Source organism: Octopus sinensis, linkage group LG26 (genome assembly GCF_006345805.1).
Source record: "Octopus sinensis linkage group LG26, ASM634580v1, whole genome shotgun sequence".
NCBI lineage: Eukaryota > Metazoa > Mollusca > Cephalopoda > Octopoda > Octopodidae > Octopus > Octopus sinensis.
The window spans coordinates 17,892,251-17,917,164 of NC_043022.1; the positions used below are offsets into that span (position 1 = coordinate 17,892,251).

Consider the following 24,914-nt stretch of genomic DNA (forward strand, 5'->3'; position numbering starts at 1 on the left):
CCCAATGACCCCTCACATACCTACTTCCAATTGGTACTTACTAGACAGAAGAAATTCCTTTAACCCTGGGTCCAGCTGACAATCCCTGCCTCAACACAAGCCATCATTTTTGTTGCATGACATAATTCCAACAGCAATTCCTGCTAAATGCAAGGAACCTGATTGTCACAACAGCTCGCAAGCAGACATTCCAATTCCAAACACTTTCTCACAACCATTCAATTTTATTAGTAGACATATTGGAATCGGTTGTGATTCAACATTCACCTTTTGTTGACAGCCATACAAATAATAAGCCATTGTTATATCAAACAACGAATCCTTTGTTTGCAACACTGCTGACTCCTGTATCTAGCCCCTCCCCTCGTTTAACTGGCAACATGCAACTTTATGAGGCACCCTTCACAGATACAACACTAACAGCAGCAACAGCATTAAAGAACAAACAAGTTGTTGACGTTTGTTGTTCTTCAGTGCTCCCACTCCTTCCAGTTCTGATCAAGTAGAATTGATCAAAAGCGTTCTTGGTATTATAACAAGAAGTTTCACAGTGTAATGTTTGTTATGCTACACCTACGAACGAATTAAGTAGGGCATTTAAGAAAAATCCTGCACACAACTGGCCTCAAAATAAAACTTGTAGAAAAGACAGGCAGGACTATCAAATCTGTATGAAATAAGTCACACCCATTTGATAAAATCACATGTTGGAATAATTGTGCAGCATGTTTTACAAAGCCACATGCAAACTGCAAAAACAGATTAAGTGCCAAGAAGGGAACGCACGATTATCCCAGAGTTATGATTTGGTGAAACTTCTAGGAGCATCAATGATAGGCTCAAAGAACACCTGGACAACTACATTGAAAAAAAAAACCCAAACTCCATCTTCTATCAGCATGCTGTAGACTGCCACAATGGCTCCTTAGAGAGACTTAGGTTAGACATCTTATCTACACATCCTGCTGATGCAATGCTGAGACAAATCACCAAAGCTGCTTGTATACAGGAATACAAACCCACCCTCAATGGGGTAACACCCAGATTCCACTGGGGAGTCTCCATATATAATCACCCCTTTCCTTCATTTACATGTAGAAATCAATACATACATGTTGAGATGCATGGTACTGAAATACATAAATGTAGTTATATATGATTGTATGAGTGTGCATAGATTAATATGTATGTATGTGTAGATGTGTATTTTAGCATGTGTGTGTATGTTGTGTGAGTGTGTGTACATGCATGCACGTATGAGTATGTGTGTATATATGTATGTATATATGCACGTATATATGTATGTCTATGTAAAATACATGGGAAAAAAGTTTCTGAATTTTAACCATTGTCTGCAAAAATAGTGACATATATAAGTGTATACCATGGGTTCCCAAACTTTTATCATAGTGGGCCAGATATAGCTAAAAGAATGCCAAGGGTGGGCCAGATAAATATTTTGTTCAATTAAGTACAACATAGAATACACAGAATGAACACAAACGATAAAGACAGTCAACCTATTTATTTAGCAATACATAAAATACGCAAAATAATAAACAGTCATGTATACAACTTGAACAGACACACATATCAGTACATAAACATACGTTCACATGTACATACACATATATACACATGCTGACATGTCTACATACTTACATACCTAAATACTCACATATGTACATACATACAACATACATACATGTGCAAGCATGCATATGCATGTACATAGATATATATCATGAAGTAACTGTTACTTTCTCAGATGCAGCATGGAATTTGGTCAGTGAACAGCTCACGGTTTCAAAGCGACGAAAATATTTTGACAAATTAAATTTAAATGTTGAAATGAATCTAACATTTTTGGTGTTTTTAAATGGCTTATAAACACCTTCCACGCTACAATTGTTTTTGTTTCAGCACATGGTCTCAGATCAAATGTAAGTACATCTCTGTAAATCTTTATATTTTTTTCTGGCTATATGTATCTAGGAATACATTATTCACAACATCCTTTCTTTTTTTTTATTATTGTTTTGTAATTTGGCTGCAATTTCCAGCAACTTCAGTTACCATGTATATTATTATGCTCTGTTGGAATGGTTCTTCGCTTAGCAATAAATATTTCTGTTAATGTCGGGTCTGGGAATGAATTTCATGGTTCAAGGATTTTAAAGACAAAACTCATTCAATCAGAAAACCAAAAGAGAAATTGCATACAACTGGAAATTAATTATTCCAACAGAATGAAATCATGTGATATGGGACACCCATGACAAACAATTCTTGCTAGCTACAATCTACATGTGTGCTTTTATGCACCAAGTGCCTATATGAAAGGATCTCTCAAGGCTAATAATGAAGTATTTGATGTTCTAACAAGACATCCACGTTGAGTTGGATACAAAGATTGCCATTTGGTACTAATACTGCTTCTGTTGCTAAGAATTAATTTTTAATAAGACTTCTGGCTATTCGCAATATCAGTGTCTGAAAAGATGCTGATGCAGTAGCTGGATGCCTCCCACTGATGATTTCCAGTAGAATGAAATCACTTTTTATGGGAATTCCGGTGTCCATGGCAGCCTGTTCTCATCTGCTATGATCTATGTGTCTGCTTTCACCAAACACCAATGAGAGAAGATCTCTCGAGGCTAATGATGCAGTATTCAGAGTTCTAACATCAATATTAAGTTGGAGATTAAAGATTAACTAGAATGTTGTTGTTGTTGTCACTGTTGTTTAAAATAAGGAAAGAATAAACAAGAAGAATCCAAGAAAGATTTTGTGCAATTGAAGAAGCTCAATTTTTTTTAGGTGTTTTTATATTTTTTTTAAGATATCGCATTTTTAAAAATAATTTTGTATATATTTTTTCATTCATTGAAAATATTATTTACATATTTTTATATTTTTGGTTTATTTATTATTCAAAATTTCATTTAATGCTGAACAAATAAATAGATTAACAAAATAAAACAATTAAAAGATATTTAAGAAAGAAAAAAAGAGCTTTCAGGTGCAATTTCCCTTGTTTCCTGTTTATATTTTTTTCCATTTTGTTTAAAAAATTAAATTGATAAGAAATCACAGAGCAGGGAACTTTTTCTGTCAGCGGTGGTTTTGCCTTCCCTTTTAGGATATTTTATTTTCTTGAAGTTAGTGAAAAGAGGGGGAACAGTGCCGACAACCTTTACATGCCTTCCCAGATTAGTTCAATAAGATGTGGCTAATGCTAAACCTAAACACTTGGAGGTCAATGTCCTAACAAGAAAAACTGAATGTAGAAAGTAAACAAAAAGGGGCCAACCCAAAATACTTAAACCTTTCACTCATTTATTTATTTTATTGGGGTTCGTTACCATCACTATTATTTTTACACACACATTTCTTCCATGTTAGAATGAAACATTCTGAAGAAATATTCTGGGGTCAGGGGCCCTTCCTGACATTAACTTTATCTCTACTTTATTCCATGTCTTTGCTCATACGAAATAAAAAAAAAATTCATGGCACCCATGACTTTCAGAAACCATTTTTCACACTCAGAAATTGCTGAAACATGGAATAAACTACCTGCATCAGTTGTTGGTGATCAGGACACCACATTCTTCAAGACTTCCATTCTTCCAGAAATTCACCAACAGTACATTTGATCAGTGGCAAAAGAGAACTACGAAACTAGGGTCACCACCAGGCAAACAAAGGGCCTCTTGTTTGCTTGTCTTCCTCTTCCCCTCTTCTAGCCTTTTTCTTGTTTCAATCATTTGACAGTGGCCATGCTGGGGCATCACTTTGAAGAATTTTAGTCAAATGAATTAACTCCAGCGCTTATCTTTTTTAAAGCTTGATTGCTTTTGCCAAACTGTAAAGTTACAGGGATGTAAACACACCAACAATTGTCAAGTGGTGGTGGGAGACAAACACTAACACACACACACACACCATTGCTATTATGTTAAACTGTTGTATGTCCAAATTTGGCCAAATGCATTTTATTTAATATTTACTTTTGCTTGCAATAGCCAATTCTTTTGGTCAAACTATCGTATCTCCAGCTGCTTCAGATGCCAAGATATGAAAATTGTCAAAGTGTAGCACAAAGGTTTTGCTATGGAACAGTGAAACTATTTTTGCGTTTTCTAACAACGCAAAGTTTGGGACTTACGACACTTGTGCATAAAAGCAACAAGGTATATATGATGGGCTTTAAATATATAGAAGCAGAAAAGACTATTTACCCTGGTAAGACAGAAAAATTTGCGAGAAGGTGGCTACAGGACTTGAACTCGTACCCCTCAGATACCAGCTGAGTGCTTCAACCATTAAGATAAATGCCCACCCCACCCCAAACAACAATTTATAAACAAACTTTGGAAGCGTTGAGTGAGGTTGGTATTTTGCAGACAAGATAAGGGCAAAAACTCAATCTTTCTCTGTTCCCTTTACAGCTTTAATGCATTCGAAATTTACTTTCTTGCTTGCAAAATACTAACAACATTTGAAGCTTCCAAAGTGTGTTTATACACACACACACACACACACACATATATATAATTATACACACACACACATATAAAACAGGCTTCTTTCAGTCCCATCTACCAAATCCACTATTCACAAAGCCTTGGGTGGCCTAAGGCCATAGTAGAAGACACTTGCCCATGGTGCCACACAGTGGGACTGAACCTGGGACCATGTCACTGGGAAACAAACTTCTTACCACACAGCCACAATTTTTCTTTTTCTAAATTAAACACTTACTTTTCTTGTAAGCTCCCATTTATTCCATTTAATGTTTAGAGATCTCCATAATAAACAAACTATTTATGACAGATGTTTCAATTATTTTCTCGGAACCCAATTGTCCTGTGTGCTGCCAATCTGTTGGTTTAAATTCAATTTTTAGCAACAACAAAAACAATTGTACAAAATCCAAACAAACAACAAAAAACCACTTACATTTCTTGGTGTCAAGAGTGTTGGCAATGTCATCGTAGATGTCTGAAGGATCTTCACAACCATTATTGACACCATTTGTACCAGTACATTTCCCAGAATCTACATTTGCAGAACCACCACCGATCTTTGAGGTTAGAAACTTTACTTGGCCAGACTGGATCACATTTTCATAGCTCCCTCTTTTCTTCTTTGCACTAAAAGTACCGTCAGGTACAGGTTCCGATGACAGGATGATGATGATGAACAAGATGACAACGATGAGGGTGATCTATTTAAAGGCTGAACTCGAGATGGTAATCGCACATCATTGGCAGCATTTTTCAAAATATTTGCAAGTTTCTTTTTTTGTAGAATATTTTCAGCAGCCTGAGACTTGTAAGTTGTCCCAGCAGTGCTGGATGGAGTTCTTTCATTGACCGCAATTTTACAAGAAGAATCAATATCAAATTTAATGTTCTGCAAGCTGCTGATATTCCTATCGTGTGTGCTGTTAAGGAAATCCGAATATGAAGTCTTGGTTGATCCAAGGGTGGCAGCCCGAGACTTGAACAATTCTGAGGAGGATAACAAGTTGGAAGGTTTAAAATCTCCTCTCAAAGGCAGAGTTGCTGTTGCTGCCGCCGCCGATATTCCTCGCACATTTGCTGAGGAAGCTTTCACAAAGTCATGAGTGCCACCAATGCCACTGTCATCGACCGACTTCTCAAACTTATTACGTAAGTCCTTCATTTTGGCATCAGCAAACCTTTTCATGATAAGTTCACATTCTTTGAGGTCGTTGTGCACAGGGGACTTTCGAGTGTCTTCTAAACTCTGCAAACGCTCAAGAATTAAATGTTTTGTGTTAGACTTTTGGGGGAAGAACAAATTTTCTGCAGAGCTTGTGTGTTCCAATGGATAACCTTCATTTCTGCAAGGAAGCGTATCACGTGATGCAAGTGATCTGTCCGAGCCTGTAATGTCTGATGCTGACAGCATCTTCTTCCTGCCATGCAGATACAAGCTCCTTTCGCAAGGGCTTTCATAAGACAGAATTGTTCTGGAAACTTTACTGGTCGATTGTGAATTACAGCCATCAGGCATTTTAGACGGAGCCTTGACGTCTGTCAACTGAGTAATACTGCTATTACTGCTGGTACTACTAGCACTACTCGTCCGTGATGATATACGGTTTTTGGTACCTTTAGTTCCACTTAAATCACTGCGACTGAGACGAGGTTTTGGACTCGGACGTACAGCAGCCGTCCCTCCTGCTTTTGAAGTTGCTGTCCCTCTGGCTTTTGAAGTTGCTGTTCCTCCGGCTCTTGAAGCTGCAGCTGGTTTCTTGCTGGGAGACACCACATTCACTGCTCTTGGCTGCGCAATGACCTCACTGTTCTTTTCCTCAAACAGCGAGGTCAAATCTGACACTTTTTTAGGGGGTTTAGTGGTATTCATGACTTCAGCTAATTCTCTAACCCCATGGTGGTTGGTAGTTTAGGTGCAAAGCAAGACCTGTACAAAGGAAAAGAAAGAAATATTATCTGATGGGTTAAATCAGTGACATATAAAAGGAGGAAATGGTGTGAAGAGTCTTAGAGAAAATAAACATAAACCAATGCTAGAGCTCAAGCAGACAGGAATAGCAGCCAAAACTCCCTCAAATCACATCCTACTGTCTTAAAAAAAGAACATATTGGACAGAGAAGTCCTGGATCTAGAAAAAGACAGGATAGTTTCAGCTGTAATAATTTTGATCATCTCTGCTCAATGTGGGTTAACCAAGGGTTAAACAATAACGTGGGATTAAATCAAGAAACTCTCAAGGGATTAGGTCCAGTGTTTAATCCTGTGATGTGAACTGTTTGGGGGTTAAGACCCAAAGTTGATGTAAACACATTCAGTGAAATTATAAGGATTGCTAAACTCCCTAGCCATTCCTCAGACTCCCGGCACTCAACTCAGCTGTTCATTAAATATATCATTCCTCACAAAAGTAATTTCTATGGAATTGTGTCAATAACAAATAATTAGGACAACGAAAATGATTTCACACTGAATATTAAATGTTTAAGAGAAGTCTTTGTATATTTCTGGATGATTAATTTGTGTCTTCCATGCTGTAATTGTTTTAGCTGCAACACAATCTCAGGTCAATCCACTTGAAAACAATTTACATGAAAATATATGTATGTTTATGTGTTTGTATGCAGGTGATTATCTATAATACATATATTACACCAAAGTCATTGAATATATATATATATATATATATATATATATATATATATATCATCATTGAATGTCCTCCTTCCATCCATGCATGGATAGGACAGTTGACTGGAGGTGGCCAAGTAGAAAACTACCCTAGGCTACTGCCTGTTTTGGCAGGGTTTTTATGGCTAGATGCCCTTCCTAAAACTTAGTGTGAAATTAATAAGACAAAAGAGAATTTCTATTAACCCTTTAACATTCAGATTGCTCTGTCAAAATGTAATATTTATTCACATTGTCTTCAATTTATCATTATCTTTTGGCCCCATTGATGGTTTAAATGCTAAACAGTTAAACCCAACAATTTTTATGCTCCTTTTTCACCCCTCTCCAAACCCCTGCAATAAAATCTGCATCTCCATTTACAGATTTATTTCTCATCTGCTTCACATTCTAAAACCAAAGTGAAGCACTCCAATTCAAGAATGCTGTGATATTGCTGAGGACGCCTTCATCACATTCCTCAGAACCTCTTCAATGTTTGATTGTTGTGTCAGTTTTATTTCTTCTACAAAACAAATGTAGTTTCCCACATTCTAAGCAAGGTTGGCCATAGTTTACTGATTGTCGAATTTATTTCCATGGTCCATTGCACACACAAAGATAGGTTTCTTCAAGAAGTTGAGGCTTGTATGCTGTGATGATTTCTTTCCTTAAAACCTCACATTTACAACTCCATGCTGTCTGCTCAGAGAAACATTAAAATCAAAAAATAACCAACAAATGTATGCTTTGATGATTCCTTTGTACAACCTTTCCTATTTAATGTGATGCTCTGATGACTGAAAATAATTTCGTTTTTAATGGAACCCGAAAGATATATGCCATGACAGCTTCTGTCTTCTGATCTCCACTTTTAGATTGCCCTGCTCCATTCTCTCTCCTCCCATTTAAACCATTATGCTCTATGCTTTAAAGACTTCGGATTTTCCTAAAATATAACAGCAATATATGTCATTTTAGTCAAATATAATCAGCAGAAGTCAAAGAGGTTATCAGAAGACGCTGTCAACAAGAGTCACTTTAGTAAAAAGCAAGAGTCGTGGACAGTTGTCAATATGTTGTGAGGAGAAAAAGAAATGATGAACACAACTAAGGACCTTCATCTTGTGCCACAGCTTTCGTTTCATACCTCAAATACATCTTGACCAATAACTATGGAGTTAACTTTTTAATTACCTTAGGTTGCTACTTGGGTTAATGATAGAATTTATGATATGCTTGCTTTCATCAACTAAACCTTAAAGCTTACTAACAGATGTTTATTAGAAAAGGGAATTCTGGACTTAGCATATTTATTGCTTGTGGAAATAACTGCACAATAACAGATAGGTGTGTTAAACCCCACAAATATAACACATCTATTACTTGTGCTGTTGCCTGGCAAACCACAGACACAGGGTTCAAATCTTACCCAAAACCTTTTTCGTTCCCTTTCTGTTCCAAATTATGGGAAAAGGTGAAATTGATAATTTCTCAATATTTGTGGTGTTGTGGAAATGTTTTCAATCAAGGTTTAACACCTTTTCGTGCTGGATGTTACTGGAATAAACCATCCTGTTAGTATTTGAGAGAAGTTTCAAGCTTCATAGCCCTGTTTTCAAACTGAAATTCTGTGGTTTAGAAGGTTGCTTACATAGCAACAAATTCCTTCTTACAAATATACAAATAAAAGCAAAAATAGGAAATAAAAGATAGAAAAAATAAAAGGGTGTAAAAACTAATATAAAAAATAATAAAAGAATACAAAAAGTAACTACAACAGTATGTGTAAAAAAATAAGAAAGAAGAAAAAAGAAAAAGGTGGAAGGTAAGAAGACAAAAAGTAGTTGAAAATGATCTAGTCTATCAGGAATAAAGAAATGAAATATTTGTAGGAGTGGTCAAAAATGTTGAGTTCTCCTCAAAAGAAGACAATTGTAAATCTTGATTTGAGGTAATTTTATTCATTTTTTACAGTTGGTATGGTGTGTCCTCATTTAGTCACACATACACGCATATATATATATATACACACACACCCATACACATACATTACATACACATCTCCATGTGTATACATATACATAAATATCCATACGTACATGCACACATATATACACACACAACCACACACACATACATATATATGTGTACACATGCATGTGTTCCACATAAGAGGGTGTCACTAAAGCTGCTAAATGTACTGAGTTGTGACCTATTTACAGAGTGGACTGGGCCAGCAATGAATAATGTTGCCCAACACTATGGGCACAAATGCATGGTGGTAGAATTTGAACCTATAATCTCAGTCCACTTGGCCTTTAGCAACTTTTCAGTTGGTTAAGGAGGGGGGGGATAGCTTTTAATAAATAAAAAAATAACAAAAGAACTATAAACTTTGATCAGAATATTTTCTTTCCTGAACAACAAAAAAAGAAAAATTTTACAAAAAGAAAAAAGAATTTCTATCAACATTGAAAACAGATGGAAAAACCAAACATTGAAACATTAAGAATTTTATACTGATCCTACCCCCCCCCACCGCTCTCTTAGTCTACACACACACACATTTTCTCCCCCCTCTCTATATGTGTGCGTGTATGTGTGCCTCTGAGTGTGTGCGTGCCTGTGTATATATATATGTATATATATATGTATATATATATATATATATATATATATATATATTATATATATATATATATATATATATATGTATATATATATGTATATATATATCTGTATGTGTGAGTGTATAATGCTTTCATTATTTATTCGTGTTTTATTGGTTTTTAATCTTCTTTTAAAAGATTTATTTAAAATCTTTATAAACTGAACCCTGAAATTTTTTTGGGGTCCCATGATGAAATAATACACCCTCCCACCCACCCCACACACATTGCTCTGAGCAATAAATTAATCGCGCTTTTGTTGTTTTGTTGTTGTCATTTAACGATTATTTTGCAAGAACTTTTCTCTGCTTTGAGATTAAAAAACAAGATAAAGTGTGTGTGTGTGTGTGTGAGAAAGAGTGAGTTTGTATGAGTGCAATTAAGTGTGGGCATGTGTGCATATTTGCATGCATTTGTTCCTAATCTAGTTTATTTCATTAAAAAAACAAACCACAAATGAAATCCACTCCACTTCTCTCTCAATGCAAAGAATTTAATTTCTGCATCATTATCGTTTTTTGTTTTTTTTTCCAGCTCCCTGTAACTTGCTTCAAATATCATTTACCATTTTGTTGTTGTTAGTCTTATTCTTTCTGCTTCAGAATTATTTCCATCAGTGGAGCAAAAGAAGGGCCAATGGAATCTAACTCTGTTAATATAGAAATATACACTGCAGCAAGTGGGAAGACAAAACATTTTGAGAACATCACTGGTGTTTCTACAGACTTGCATTTACTTAAACTGTGGCCGTGTAGAAGCCAGAAGCCAAACAATTTTCTGTTTATGGCCAAATGTCATCAGCAGAATCAGACAAGTCTTGGAAGTCCATCCACCAATCCAACCATCCATTTTCTGTGCCTATTATTCCTAGGAGAGTCCTCAGGTTCCTCCTCCTTAGGATCCAATCAGAAACAACTGGCTTTACAAGCAGAACCCCCCCCCCCCTGTAGTGTATGTCAAGTAACAATAACATGGTCAAGCTTTTTGTGACTTGAAGACTTCATTAATAACATACAATTATTTGCATTAAACCAGTCAGATTTGAAGGCCATGTTTGGAGAGCTTACAAAGGCCATGTTGTACAGGCCTTCTCTCCATGGCCATCTATTAAGAAAATAAAAATATTGCAAAGATACGTCATCTAGTGTTGAAAGGAAGGGATGTCTTGAATGATACAGTAATGTGCTTTCTGATATACAAACAAGACAGGATGGTCATAACTGGATTGCCTTTGATTGTTGAAGACTGCTTGATCAGGATCAACCTGGGGCTAAATAACAACCATCTCTTTTCTTATTTCTTTCACATTTCACCATCCTTCCATCATCATCATCATCATTACCATCATCTGTCACCACAACCACCACCACCATAACCATCATTACAACCACCACCCCCACCTACCAGCACCCCATCATCACCTGATCACTTTATATTTTCATTGTAAAAAAAAATCGCAGTATTTCCTGTGAGAAAACATTCCATTTCCTTTGCTAGAGACTAATAAGGGGCTGTCACAGGATCTAGTTCTATGTCTTCCTGATATTGGCTCCCTGGGGCACAGAGTAAGAAAGCTCAGTTGCAAAGAGAGATGTTCTCCCTCACATTTATAAACATCCACATACAAGTGCATGCGTGCATGCATGTGTGCGTGCATGCACATCAACACGTGTATGTGTGCTCATTAGCATACATTTATATGTATGCTTGTTAGCATGGGTAAAAGCTCATGTGAGTGTTGTGCATTTGGGGTTTGCTGAACACGAGTGTGTTTCTGCTGAAGTGAATATTCACATCAACATAAGACACGTGGCTACCTCTACAGTCACACACACACACACACACACACACACACAATTGTATGTACAGACCCATAAACACTCACACACAAATGTATACACACACATACACAGAGTTCCAAAATAAACTTATTCCTACACAAACATACACCTTCCTTATAAACACACACATACACTCACACAGAACCTCCATTCAATGCTATGTTTGTCTGTCTGTGTGTCCGTCTTCAGAGATTTCCTGTACCTCAACAGGATACACCTGTAGCTTAAGTAAAAGATTTGAAACGGGATTACTGTCACTCTGCCACTTCACTAATTTACAGCCAGATATCTCTTAAATCAGATGAAGAAAGCTGCTCCAGGAACCTCAATTCCTCACACATCCCCCCCTCTTCAATCATTTGCTTCTATATAAAGAAATTCTTCAGTCACCTGTTTACTGCTCTTCTACTCACCCCACCACAAAAACGCAAGCCTTATGGCATCATTAGGGGGCAGGTGACCAGTCTGTTACACTCAATCCCTCTCCAATAGAACAGTGATTCTCAACCCTTTTTTTTTACTCTTGAACCTTTTACATTCTTATTTTATTCAGGTGAACCCCACCCCCACACAAAAACCATTCAATATTTAAAAGCTAGTTTTATAGAAACTCGTTTCAAAATTCCAATTTTGTTTTTCACGAGCTCACTTGCAGACTTTTGCAATAGAACTCTTTCAAAGAACTTGTTTCAATGACCAAAAACTATGTCAAACATTAGAGAAAGAAACCTTTGCTGTTTCTTGCAATAAAATACATCGAAAGCAAAATCCCTTTTCATGAACCCTTAAAATACTACAGTGGACATTGAATATCTTGCTTGCACAAATCCCCAAAAATCTTATATGAACCCAAGTTAAGAACCACTGCAGTAGAAGCTGTGTTTTGCCGTCACTTTGTGAAGAATTTTTTTGTATGAAAATTACTTGCTGATAACATTAAGCAGAGAACATAACACTATTTGGATTACTGATTCTAATAAATGAATAATTTTTAATTCAACATAAATAGTTTGGGACATAAGTCCCAAACTATTTATGTTGAATTAAAAATTGCTTTCAGTAGCAATAACTGCTTGATAACATTATCCTTAATTATAATAAATGGCTTTGTGTGAGTATAATGTGAGAAATGAGCAAAGATTATTATAAGATACAAAAGGCAGAACAAATGAAAAAGAAAATTGAAAATTTAGCCTTTGTTAGTTGTCTTGCTAAATTTCCTGATAGTTTTGACACCCTAGAACCGTCCTGTTAGTAGGGTCAACAATCATTAGATATGGCTGTTAGGCAATAAATGCAATGAAGACAAGATACCTACATATACAAGATTTTCTATAGTTTCCATCGACCAATTCCTCTCAAAAAGTTTTGGTTAACTCAAGGCTACAATGGAAGACAAGATGTCAGGCAGTGGAAAAGAACTTGAAATCACATGGTCACAAAGCAAACTCCATGTCCACACAGTCATGCCTGCACACACACACACACTTGGTAGCAGACCAACACTCTGCTCTTGTAACCATGTTAAGTTTATAACCAAATTATTGAAGCCGGGATGGGCTTAATTGTTATAGACATGAATCATAACAGGATCACATCTCATTAGAAATTAACAAAAGAACTTCTGTGATGAGTTTAGACTTCCATTCAATCTTAAGAAGACCAAAGTCATGCTAAAACCAGCAGCAGGCAAGCCATACATGCCCACCACTTATACACATCATGGCCAGAAAGTTACAAGTTGTGGCTATGTTTATCTATCTTGGTAGCCCACAATCTAGATTTAATACACATGGTGAGGAGGGCAGTTAGGGACTTTCTAGGGCTTGTAATGCATTTGGAAAGCTTGAAATGAGGCTCCAGTCACAATTGGACATCAAAGCAGCAATGAAAGTCGAGGTCAAGCATGCATGTCTTAACAATGCTGTTGTATGGATGCAAAACCTGGACAACCCACCACAGGCAGACCCAACATCAAAGGTGATTCCACCAGTGATGTTCACATGATATCCTGAAGATCTCTTGGCAATCACATGTACTTGACATGAGAGGACTGCTGTAGCTGGCAAAAAGGATGAGTATTGAGTGCATGGTTATGAAACATTAACTTAGATGGTCTGGTCATCTTGTCTGTTTAGAGGACAGCTGCAAGCCAAAGCAGGTAGTGTATAGTGAGCTGGTGGAGCAAGGGAGATGTCCCTAGTGAAAGCCCTGCAACCATTTCAAAGACAACCTTAAAGACACACTTAAAAAGATCAATGTTGATACTTGGGAATATTGATACTGGGAAGCCCTTGCATCAGATAGGGAGCTGTGGAGGAACCTAATTGCTATGGGTCTAAAGAATTCAAGAACAACAGGGCTATATAAACCAAGGTGAAATGGGTTGGTAAATATATGGAGGATGCGAACCCTCTTCCTGTGAAGAGCAGAAAAGAGTCCCTTTTGTGTGGCCAGTGTGGTCATGTCAACTTCTCAAAGGGAGGCCTATTCTGCTACAAGCATGGTCATGGAGGCCCCCATCACCACCACCACCATCTAGCAATGGGATAACCAGCCAGTCCCAACATCCAGGTGGTCAAGTTATTACTGGAGGACTGACTTGTGGTCAGTGTAGAGTGACATGCAGGTGCCTTGTAGACCTTGGGGGCCATAGGAGACATCACCAGTGATGGGAAGACCCAACAGGAGATGTGTTTTTACTTGGTTATGAGTTGACTTCCGTCTCACACACACACACATTTAGAGAGAAGGAACGTTAAAAGTCAGAAGGTAGGGAGGGGTGAATATATTTATATTCACCTTTCATATCTCTGGACCTTTCAGGATCTATATACTCCTCATTAAATAATTTCATTGATTGGATCTCCTGGATTTCAGCTGCACAAAACACAGCATTATGTTCCTCTGTATTGGAATACTATTGTGTGGTATGATAGCTGGGTCCAGTAGAGGAGCTTTCTGTGATAGCCACATGATTCTCTGAATCCACATATTACACTACAAATTTACACACACACACACACACGTGTGCGTGCGCTTGTTTCCTTGTTTCAAAATCAAATAATAATTGTAAACGAGTGTCCTTGTCATTAAGCAGTATCATTCATTTCCCAATATTCTGCAAACACATGTCTGGTCATGGAGGAATATTACCCAGTTTGGAAACAAGAAGGGGTATCCAGCTGTAAAAAAGCTGCATCAATAAACCTCATCAAACCCATGCCAGCATGGAAAAGCAGACATCATGATGATGATGATATCATCATCATCATCATCATATAATAGGTTTTAAACAGGTTACTGTGTTTAAAAAACACAGCCAGTAAATTCAGATTGAATATGAAATACAATAGCATGCTGCTTCTCATCTTTAACCTTTGGTTTTATATCCATTATTTAATTGTGTGTTGGGAGGTTGGGAGGTTTGTCAGCTGCACCAAACTGAATCAGTCAGACACGACTTTGACTCATCTTCCTTTGGCCTTACTCACATTATTGGCAATAGTTACATCATCAGCTCTACCCACATTATCAGCTCTACCCACATTATCAGCTCTACCCACATTATCAGCTCTACCCACATTATCGGCTTTACCCACATTATCAGCCCTACTCACATTATCAACTCTGCCCACATTATCGGTTCTGCTCACATTATCAGCCCTACCCACATTTTCAACTCTGCTCACATTATCAACTCTGTCCACATTATCAGCCCTACCCACATTACCAGCTCTGGCCACATTATTGGCTTTGCTCACATTATCAAACCTTGTATTGGAGGAGATGTGGACCCTCATTGTGTGGAAGTGATTCATTCTGTGACAAAAGAAGAAGACAAGAATGAAATGCAAAAGAAGAAAGTTTATGGGGCCTATTTTGTCGTAGCTATTCAGTTTGTTGGTTGGAGGCCCAGGATTCAGGTATTTGGCTGGTGTGGAATTGAAATGCATCTGGAACAAGATTGGAATTGGAGGTTTTTGTATGTAAACAAAAAGGGGGAGGTTTCTGCCTTCCTCCTCCTCCTCAGCATGTTGCCTGATAGGATTGCATGAAAGATACAACACACACACACACACACACAGAGGAAGGTTTCATAAGCATAAAATCAGCAGAAATTAACCGAATAAAGGACTCACTTTATTATATACATATGTATACATGCACACACACACACACGCATACATATATTATAGATACTCAAATACACACACATGATGAGATAAGATCTTTGAATGTTAGACCTTGCAGACAAGATGATGCAGGATGTAGATAAATGATTTATCACAGTATACACCCTCCCCCAACTCCTACCAGCTTAGAGTGACATGTTTATTTAGAATTAAATAATGTTGAAGAAGACACACACCCTAAACACACACACACACTCATGTGGTCTGTCTTTATCTTGCAAATGATGGGTGGAACGATTTTGGCATCTAATGGAACATTTTATTTTGTTTGATTATTAAAAAAATGTTAATTGTTCAATCATAAACCTCATTCATTAGTCATATCTGATTCTAGATTATGTCCAGGATATGAAGCTGGGTGTTTTCTAAACAAATACTTAGTTTCTCAGGAGTTCAAATTCCTCTCCAGTCAGGGTGGCCAGACCACATTCATAAAACACTGTGGAATATTTTCAAGATTTCAGAGGATTATGTGATAAAAGGAACCTGTATACATTCACTAGAGGAGCTTTCCATGATACCCACATTATATATATGTATATATATGTGTTGGGCCTCATGAAGGCAAAGTGGCTGAGTTCCTTTCGAGTGTTGGGTCTCACGGAGGCAATGACCAAGACCTTTGGCATTATGTTGTGCTTGAGAAGAAGACTCATCAAGCTGAGCAAAATTGCAGTCATGGCAGACACTGGTGTCATGTGAATGGCACCTGTGCCAGTGGCATGTTAAAGCACCCATTACACTCTTGGAGTGGTTGGTGTTAGGAAGGGCATCCAGCCATAGAAAACCATGCAAATCAGACTGGAGTCTGCTGCAGCATGCCAGCCCAGTCCAACCGTCCAACCCATGCCAGCATGGACAACGGATGCTAAATGATGATGACAGATAAGCAGCCATTGATCTCTAGAGACCATGGGTCTGCACTTGGGTAATCTATGTCAGCCATTGATGGTGGTACTGTGTCTGCTGTAGCTGTCCAGGTCCACTCTCGTGTGCAGTAACGGCATCGGAAGAAGCTCTCAACCAGCAAAACTACTAACCTTTCCTTTCTTTGAACTTTCCTTTGGTGGCAAGTTCCAGTTTCTTTTCCCCCTCGCTCAATCCCCAACAAGGGCAATCAGTTGTCACCTCCTCCTCCTCCTCCACCAAAGGCGCACACACACACACACCCACACACATATTTCTACATACACATATATACATACTGGGTTTGGCAAAAAGACGCTGATGGAACACGTCCTACATTTAGGGAAAAATAAATTGCTGGAGTCGATTCATTCAACTAAAATTCTTTGAGGCATGCTCCAGTATGGCCATAGTCTAATGACTGAAATAAATATAAGATAAATACTACATGCTTAAAATACATGTGCTGTTTTAAAAGTTAAAAGCTGCGGTTTATTGTCTGAGAAAAATTCCTTTAACCCTTTCATTACCGTATTTACGTTGAGATGCTCTGTTTCTTTCAATTATTTTAAATATAACAAAGAATTTACTAAAACAACTTAGTTATCATTCAGCTAGTGTTAGGAACATAAATTGTGACCAAGGTTTGGTGGAAGATTTTAATTCTAAACTTATGAAAACAAGACATTTGTACTCAGAACCAGAGGCGGTTTCAGCCAGGTTGGTAACGAAAGGGTTAAAGACGAACAGAGTTAAAAAACATGACATAATCTAGAGTTAGGTGAGGAAAAAAAATTGCCCCAAAAGTAATCTCTCTCTCTCTCTGTACACACACACACACACCACATATAAACACTGAAGGTGTGCCAGATATTTGTGAATGATGTTTATCAGACCAGAAATGGACGACGATGAGCTAACCTAATGTTTCACGACATGCACCAATTAAACTTCCTCAACAACAACAAAAGGCCAAATCTCAAACTTGCAAAGGAAAAGAGAAGATGTTTGTGAGTCTATAACACCAACCATTGCGACCTTGGAGATCGTTAATGTCTTGAAAGTAGCCAGGTTACTGGAGTCGATTCCTTAAATACACATATACGTGTGTGTGTGTGTGTGTGTGTGTGTGAAGAAGGATGAATTCCTATCCACCAAGACTGAAATGGTAACCCACCAGTGACTATACACCAAAGGTTCTCAACATGGGCAGCGCCACTCCCAAGGGGGCACTGGATATGTTTAAGTGGGGGACATTAGGCTTTAGAGAGTGGTCAGATAACATAACTAACACAAAATTTTATCTATAGTAATAATTACATTAGGCATGATAAAACTAATAATGCTTATTAAAACGAGATCTCAATCAGGCTGACGTAAGACATTAATTGACAATGTGTAAAGTAGATTTACAACTTTTCTCTTCATTAATTTCTTGTCATTTCACTGTTAAAAGCTTTTACAAACCATTTTTAGAGTAAAATTAATAAATCATCATCCATGTTTTAAATTAGTTTAGTCATGGCACCTCACTTGCCATTTAGGTGGGGCACTAGGGATAACTTTGGGGGTGGGGATGCTACCAAAAAAAATGGTTAAGGACCATTGCTCTTAACTCATCACTTTGTGTTAATTGAAGGTTATTTCTGAACTGACAGGATTAACTGGTTACAAGACCAAGAATTTATTTAGGGTCTTAAGAATGGAACCCATTCACAGACAGGTTAAAAGACAGCCAATACAAGATATTTTAATTTATCTTTTCATCTCTCTCTCTCTAGCAAGATTCATTGAAAGAGCCTCTACAGAGTTGCTTGACCTGCTAGAAATAACAACCAAATCTCTCAGCTATTTAAAAAAAAACAACATACTGAGTCAGTCTGGTTGTAGACACTGTGCTGGGAAAAAACAACAGAATGGTCAAGGCTGGAAACACCTTTCATCATTTTCTTTTACTCGTTTCAGTCATTTGACTGCGGCCATGCTGGAACACCGCCTTTATAGTCAAGCAAATCGACCCCAGAGCTTATTCTTTGTAAGCCTAGTACTTATACTATCGGTCTCTTTTGCCGAACCGTTAAGTTATGGGGACGTAAACACACCAGCATCGGTTGTCAAGCAATGCTAGGGGGGACAAACAGACACACAAACATATACACACACACACATATACATATATATATATATATACACACACATATACGACGGGCTTCTTCCAGTTTCCGTCTACCAAATCCACTCACAAGGCTTTGGTCGGCCCGAGGCTATAGTAGAAGACACTTGCCCAAGTTGCCATGCAGTGGGACTGAACCCGGGGCCATGTGGTTGGTAAGCAAACTACTTACCACACACCCACTCCTGTGCCTGAGTTTTTGGGGTTTTTTTGTTTGTTTTTGTAATTAAGGTCTTAATGGAAATTAAACAAGCATTCTTCTGCAGGTATAAATGGTTGGAGAAAACAACATGGTTTTGTTCATTGACAAGTTGTTACCATGGTGATGATTATTCACTTAACTGGAAGAAGGCAGTCACAACCAGTTCATCATCATCATGATTTTTCTCTGACCTAATCACTGGCTGATATCTTTATCTTTACTATCATCACCACCATCGTCATCATCTTCTCTCACTCACCTTCCACATGACTCTCAGACTCCCTCAGGTCATTCTAATTAATTTAAAAGCCATGAGTCTGGTTGAGTCATATCAAACACAAACACACTGACACAGAATATAGAAAGCACATGGCTAAAGAGATGAAGGGGTTGATCACTGAAGGATCACATATACATACATACACCCATATACACATGTGCACCCACCCACACATCTCCCTGTCCCAATTGTATCTCCTCCTCCTCCTCCTCCATACTAGTCTCCTCCTTTCACCCCTATCTCCCATCTTTGTCCATCACTCTCTTCCCTTCCACCCCCTCACACACTTACCCACCCATTCCCCCCAGCCCAACCCATCTTGACCATTCCTCTCCCATTCACTTTCCTACACTCTGACCCCTCTTCCCCACCATCTTCTCTCCTTCTCCAACCAGGGTAGCCATGTACCTCCTCTTCACCAAGACTCTAGTTCATGCCCCTCTGTTATACTTTAACCTTTCATCACCTGGCATAATGCCACCTCCTCTATCCACCCCTTACTCTCCTCTCCTCCCGTGACCCACTACCCACATCCTGTCATCAGTTCACTTCCTTTGCTCTGGCTCCTTATCTTTATTTCCTTCCCAACTACTCCCATTCACCCCTGTATAATGTGTGGGAGCCATGTCATCCCCTCTATAGCAACACACTCTCCTTCCTAAGCCTTTCAACACTTGACATAAAATGACCCACCCATACCTTCCAAATACTAACCCACCCCCTACTTAGTAGTGGGGGGGATTTTCCCCTCTGTCTTGTGGTGGAGTGGTTAGATGGCAACCTCACTTGTGAAAATGAAAGAAAGCCCCAAGTGCACACTCTGTAAAGTGGTTGGTGTCTGGAAGGGCATCCAGCCATAGAAGCCAAACCAAAACAGACAACAGGGGGGGGGGGCATGGTATGTCTCTGCAACTCACTGGTTCCTGTCAAATTGTTCAACCTAAGTCAGCAAAGAAAACAGACGTTAAACAAAGATGATGACAACACACACACATCTACGGACCATTCCAAGAGTTGGTCCCTCATGCAGCTTAAATTTCAAATCCTATTTTGCAAGATAATTTATGCATGCTTTCAATCGTTACAGTCCAAAATTTAATTCTTTGAAGAGCTTTTCTCTTTAATTTGTGGATTTTTTTTTTTTTGTGCCTGGTAATGAAAAATATTCCCATTAGAGTCCCAAACGTGACAAATCTTTCAAAATACTTGTGATATATGATATAATTGTAGCTCAGGATGTTTGATTATCTATTCAGATAAAATATTTGGCATGATTTGTTTCATGTCACCTTCACCTCTGTTGATTTTGCAGTTGTACAGATAAAAGTAGTTTTTCTTACTCCTCTACTCGCTAACATTTATTTGCCCTTAATTCTCAAGGGCAAATGAAAACCATTTTTTGTCATTATACATGATCTTTCAGTTTCTGTCCTTCAAGTAAATCTAGTCACATCTGGAACATTCTGGATGTTCCATGAAATAACTTTAATGGTTTTCAAGTTATTACAATTTTGAAATGAAAAATACCTTATTCTCCTATTTTATGAATGTGGAGGGGAATAAACTCACACACACACACACACACTTGTATATATATGAAAAGGTTCTTTCAGTTTCCATCCACCAAATCCACTCACAGGGCTTCGGTTGACCTGTGGCATTAGTAGAAGACACTTGCCCAAGGTGCCACACAGTGGAACTGAACCCGGAACCAAGTGGTTGGGAAGCAAACTTATAACTATACAGCCACCCTAAACACATATTAGACAGAAACATTTACACTACTGACGAATTATAAAACATGAAATAGCTGAACTCCTGCTTTGCCCTGATACGACATGTTGTGGAAATTGTGAAGGAGGACAAAGAACTTCACAATCCCATAAATGCTATGAATTAAATTTGATATTTTGTTTTTGTTTTATTTTGGTGATTTATATGAAGCTTTGTGATATTTTCATGTGAAACGGACAAGTTACAGAATGTTTTTGAGAGTATCAGAGCACCTTTCTTATTTCTTTTTATGCCATGTCACAACTGGAACACTATCCAGAGGGATTAGGCCAGCATTATCAGCTCAAATTACACTTTGGGTTTGTAGACCTTCACAATATCATTTTTAAAAATGTAGCATTTGTTTTCAATTTAAACCAATGTCTGTAGGACAATATTTTCAGAGAAGTTTGCTTCAAAACATATCCAGCACAAAAAAAAGGAGACTTTTGCTTGCCACATCCAGAACACAATTTCCTTGTATATAAAAAAAAATTCATTAAATAAATAAAACACACACATTTTAACCACTGACCTCTTCTATTCACATTTGCATTTTGAAAATATTAGTTTTGTTCTTTATGGAGAAATTGGGTATTTCAGCCTCTACATGTCATGTCCAGAACTTATGGAATGACACACACACACACATATATATATATATATATATATATATAATATATATATATATATATATATACAATATGTTACATTACTCGGTAGTCAAGATAAAACTCTGACACCATCTCTTCGGTTATCTGGCTATTTGAAAAATAGCCAGATAACCGAAGAGATGGTGTTGTGGATTTCCACTTCGGCATCTGAAACTCAGAGTTTTATCTTGACTACCGAGTAATGTAACATATTGTATAGATAAATTTCCTCTATTTACATAATATTGAGGTCTCTTTCTTTCTTTTGTTATCTTACCATTTTATCAATATATATATATATATATATATATATATATATATATATACATATACATACATACATACATACATATATATATATATATATATATATATATATATATGTATCCAAATTGAGTGAGTGGAACAGGTAAAAATTCAGGCTACATATGTTTCCTAGTTAGTAGATCCTCTGATGTAATAATTACTCAACAAGAGCTACTCTGCTAGCTCCCCATCAAGCCAAAAATACCCTCATTAAACGAAGTTTGCCGTTAAGGAATCCCAAGTTAACTCGCTGGAACGGCTTAAAGCTTACAAACTTCCTACACTTAGATCTTTAGATCTTATAATTATATATACATACATGCACATATATTATACACACACACATATATATATGACACACCTGTGTGCACCTGTTCAGACAACTTTGATTTGATGAAGGAGAGAATAAGCCAATGTCTGGCACAAACATTTCATCACTAGAAGCAAATCATTTAGGCAGGGCATTCAGCCAAAAACTGAACGCTCGTGTTGTTTTCCATGGGAGAGTACATCATATATATATATATGTGTATATATGTATACGCTCACGCGCATACATACATATATATACACACACACAGTCCTGCCTGCACCTATATATATATATATTATATATATATATATATATATATATATATATATATATATATATATATATATATATTATATATATATATAGGTGGTGGTGTGGGTGTGTGGTAAGAAGCTTGCTTTCCAACCACCTGATTCTGGGTTCAGTCCCACTGCATGGCACCTTGGGCAGGTGTCTTCTACTATAGCCTCAGGCCAACCAAAGCCTGGTGAGTGGAAGTGGTAGACAGAAACTGAAAGAAGCCCGTCATATATATATATATATATATATATATATATATTATATATATATATATATATATATGTGTGTGTGTGTGTGTGTGTATATTTATGTATGTGTTTGTCCACCATCCTCCAATTCTTGACAATGGTGTTGGCGTGTTTATGTTCCCATAACTTAGTGGTTCAGCAAGAGATATCAATAGAATAAGGCTTAAAAAAAAAGTTCAACCATAAATTCTTGAAGGTGATACTCCAGCATGGCCGCAGTCACGACTGAAACAAGTAAAAGATAAGAGATATATGTAAGTGGGTATGCATATTTTGTGTCACACTGAGAAGTGATGCATGGTACCAGAACGCAAGGTACCAGAATGCATGGTACCGGAATGCATGGTACCAGAATTTTCAACTCCATTCAAATATAAGAAACTACTCATTAGAGTATCTGCACAAGTAGAGTGTGGACTGGCATGTTTGGACTGGCATCAAATCAAATAGGGATATTTTGAAATATTCCTATTTGGCTTGACTTCATTATTACAACTTATATAGATGCACACATATATGTATGTATATACATATATACATACACACATATCATACATGCACATCATACACACGTGTGTGTGGGGGGGGGGCTACATAAGTCGTTGATTAGAGTTTTGACCTCTCATTAAAACATTCCAGTTGTGACAATCTTGTCTCCTTTTCTGGTTGCTATGACAACATTATCTAATCCTTTTGTGGTAACTATGGCAATATTATTTTCATTAAAGTACACTGCTCTGTTGTTTCAATTAATTTTGAAAAGAATTTTAATTCACTTTCAGCTTTTAGCATTTAAACTGGCCCAAAAATTCTGTCTTATGTTCAAGCTGACCTGATCCAACCAATCTTTAAGATTGCTTCAAGATACATAGCATATTTTATGGTGTATTTTATAACAATGCCTGTTCAAGTATCATAAAAGCATGAAACTATTTGTAGCTCTTTCAGTTGCATATTAAAATTATATAAAAATAATCTGTATATATATATATATATATATATATATATATATATATATATATAGGTGCGTGTGTCTAAGTCTTTGTGTATGATCCCCACCACCTCGTTACAACCAATGTTAGTGTGTTTACATCCTTGTAACTTAGTGGTTCAGCAGAAGAGACCAATGGAATAAGTACCAGGCTTAGAAAAATTCGGTACTGGGGTTGATTCATCCAACTAAGTCTTCAAGATGGTGCCCCAGCTTGGCCACAATCCAACGATTGAAACAAGATAAAAGACTGTGTTTGTGTGTGTATCTAAGTCTATCTCAAAACATTACCATTTCTTTGACTGGCTCCAATTAACACTTCTCTCTTGGAAAGTGTTCGCATTATGTCAAAGAAGAAAATTCATTTTTACTCAAAGATATTGATGGAAGAAATTTACTAAAATGCCAAATAGCTTTGCTTTGTAGAAGTGTGGAACTAACCAAAACCCAAACATTTAGTCTTCAGCAGAATGACAGTCACAGAATTATTAAAAGTAGAACAGACCTCCACACACACACTCAGACACTGAGGCATGCGTTAGGGAAATGACAGCAGCATGCTGCAGAATGCAGAGGCAGATTCCAGAAAAAGACTCCAAGATAAGCAGCAAGATGGTGAGGTGTAGTAGGAGGAAGCTGAGTGTATGGATGTGGGACAAAGGGAGAGGAGAGGAAGGCAGAGAAGAGTGAGGGAGTTGACAGCTATGAGGGGGAGGGATAACAACATCATCCAACGTTGTTGTGGAGACGAGAAGATGGAATTAACTGGAGAGTGATGCACACAACATGTATACAATACACACTGAGGTACACTTAGGCAAATGTGTGTGTGTGTGTGTGTGTATATATATATAGATAGA

General features: G+C 37.4%; 1 protein-coding gene across 3 annotated transcripts in view; it reads right to left on the reverse strand.

Annotated features, from left to right (window-relative positions):
- Nucleotides 1-24,914, reverse strand: part of LOC115224791 (rho guanine nucleotide exchange factor 26) — a 122,255-nt gene that overhangs the window by 79,068 nt on the left and 18,273 nt on the right. For all 3 annotated transcript variants that reach the window (XM_036513814.1, XM_036513815.1, XM_029795710.2), the window contains exon 2: nt 4,966-6,459. The gene's annotated coding sequence lies outside the window, so the exon portion shown is untranslated. The remainder of the gene's footprint in view (nt 1-4,965; nt 6,460-24,914) is intronic.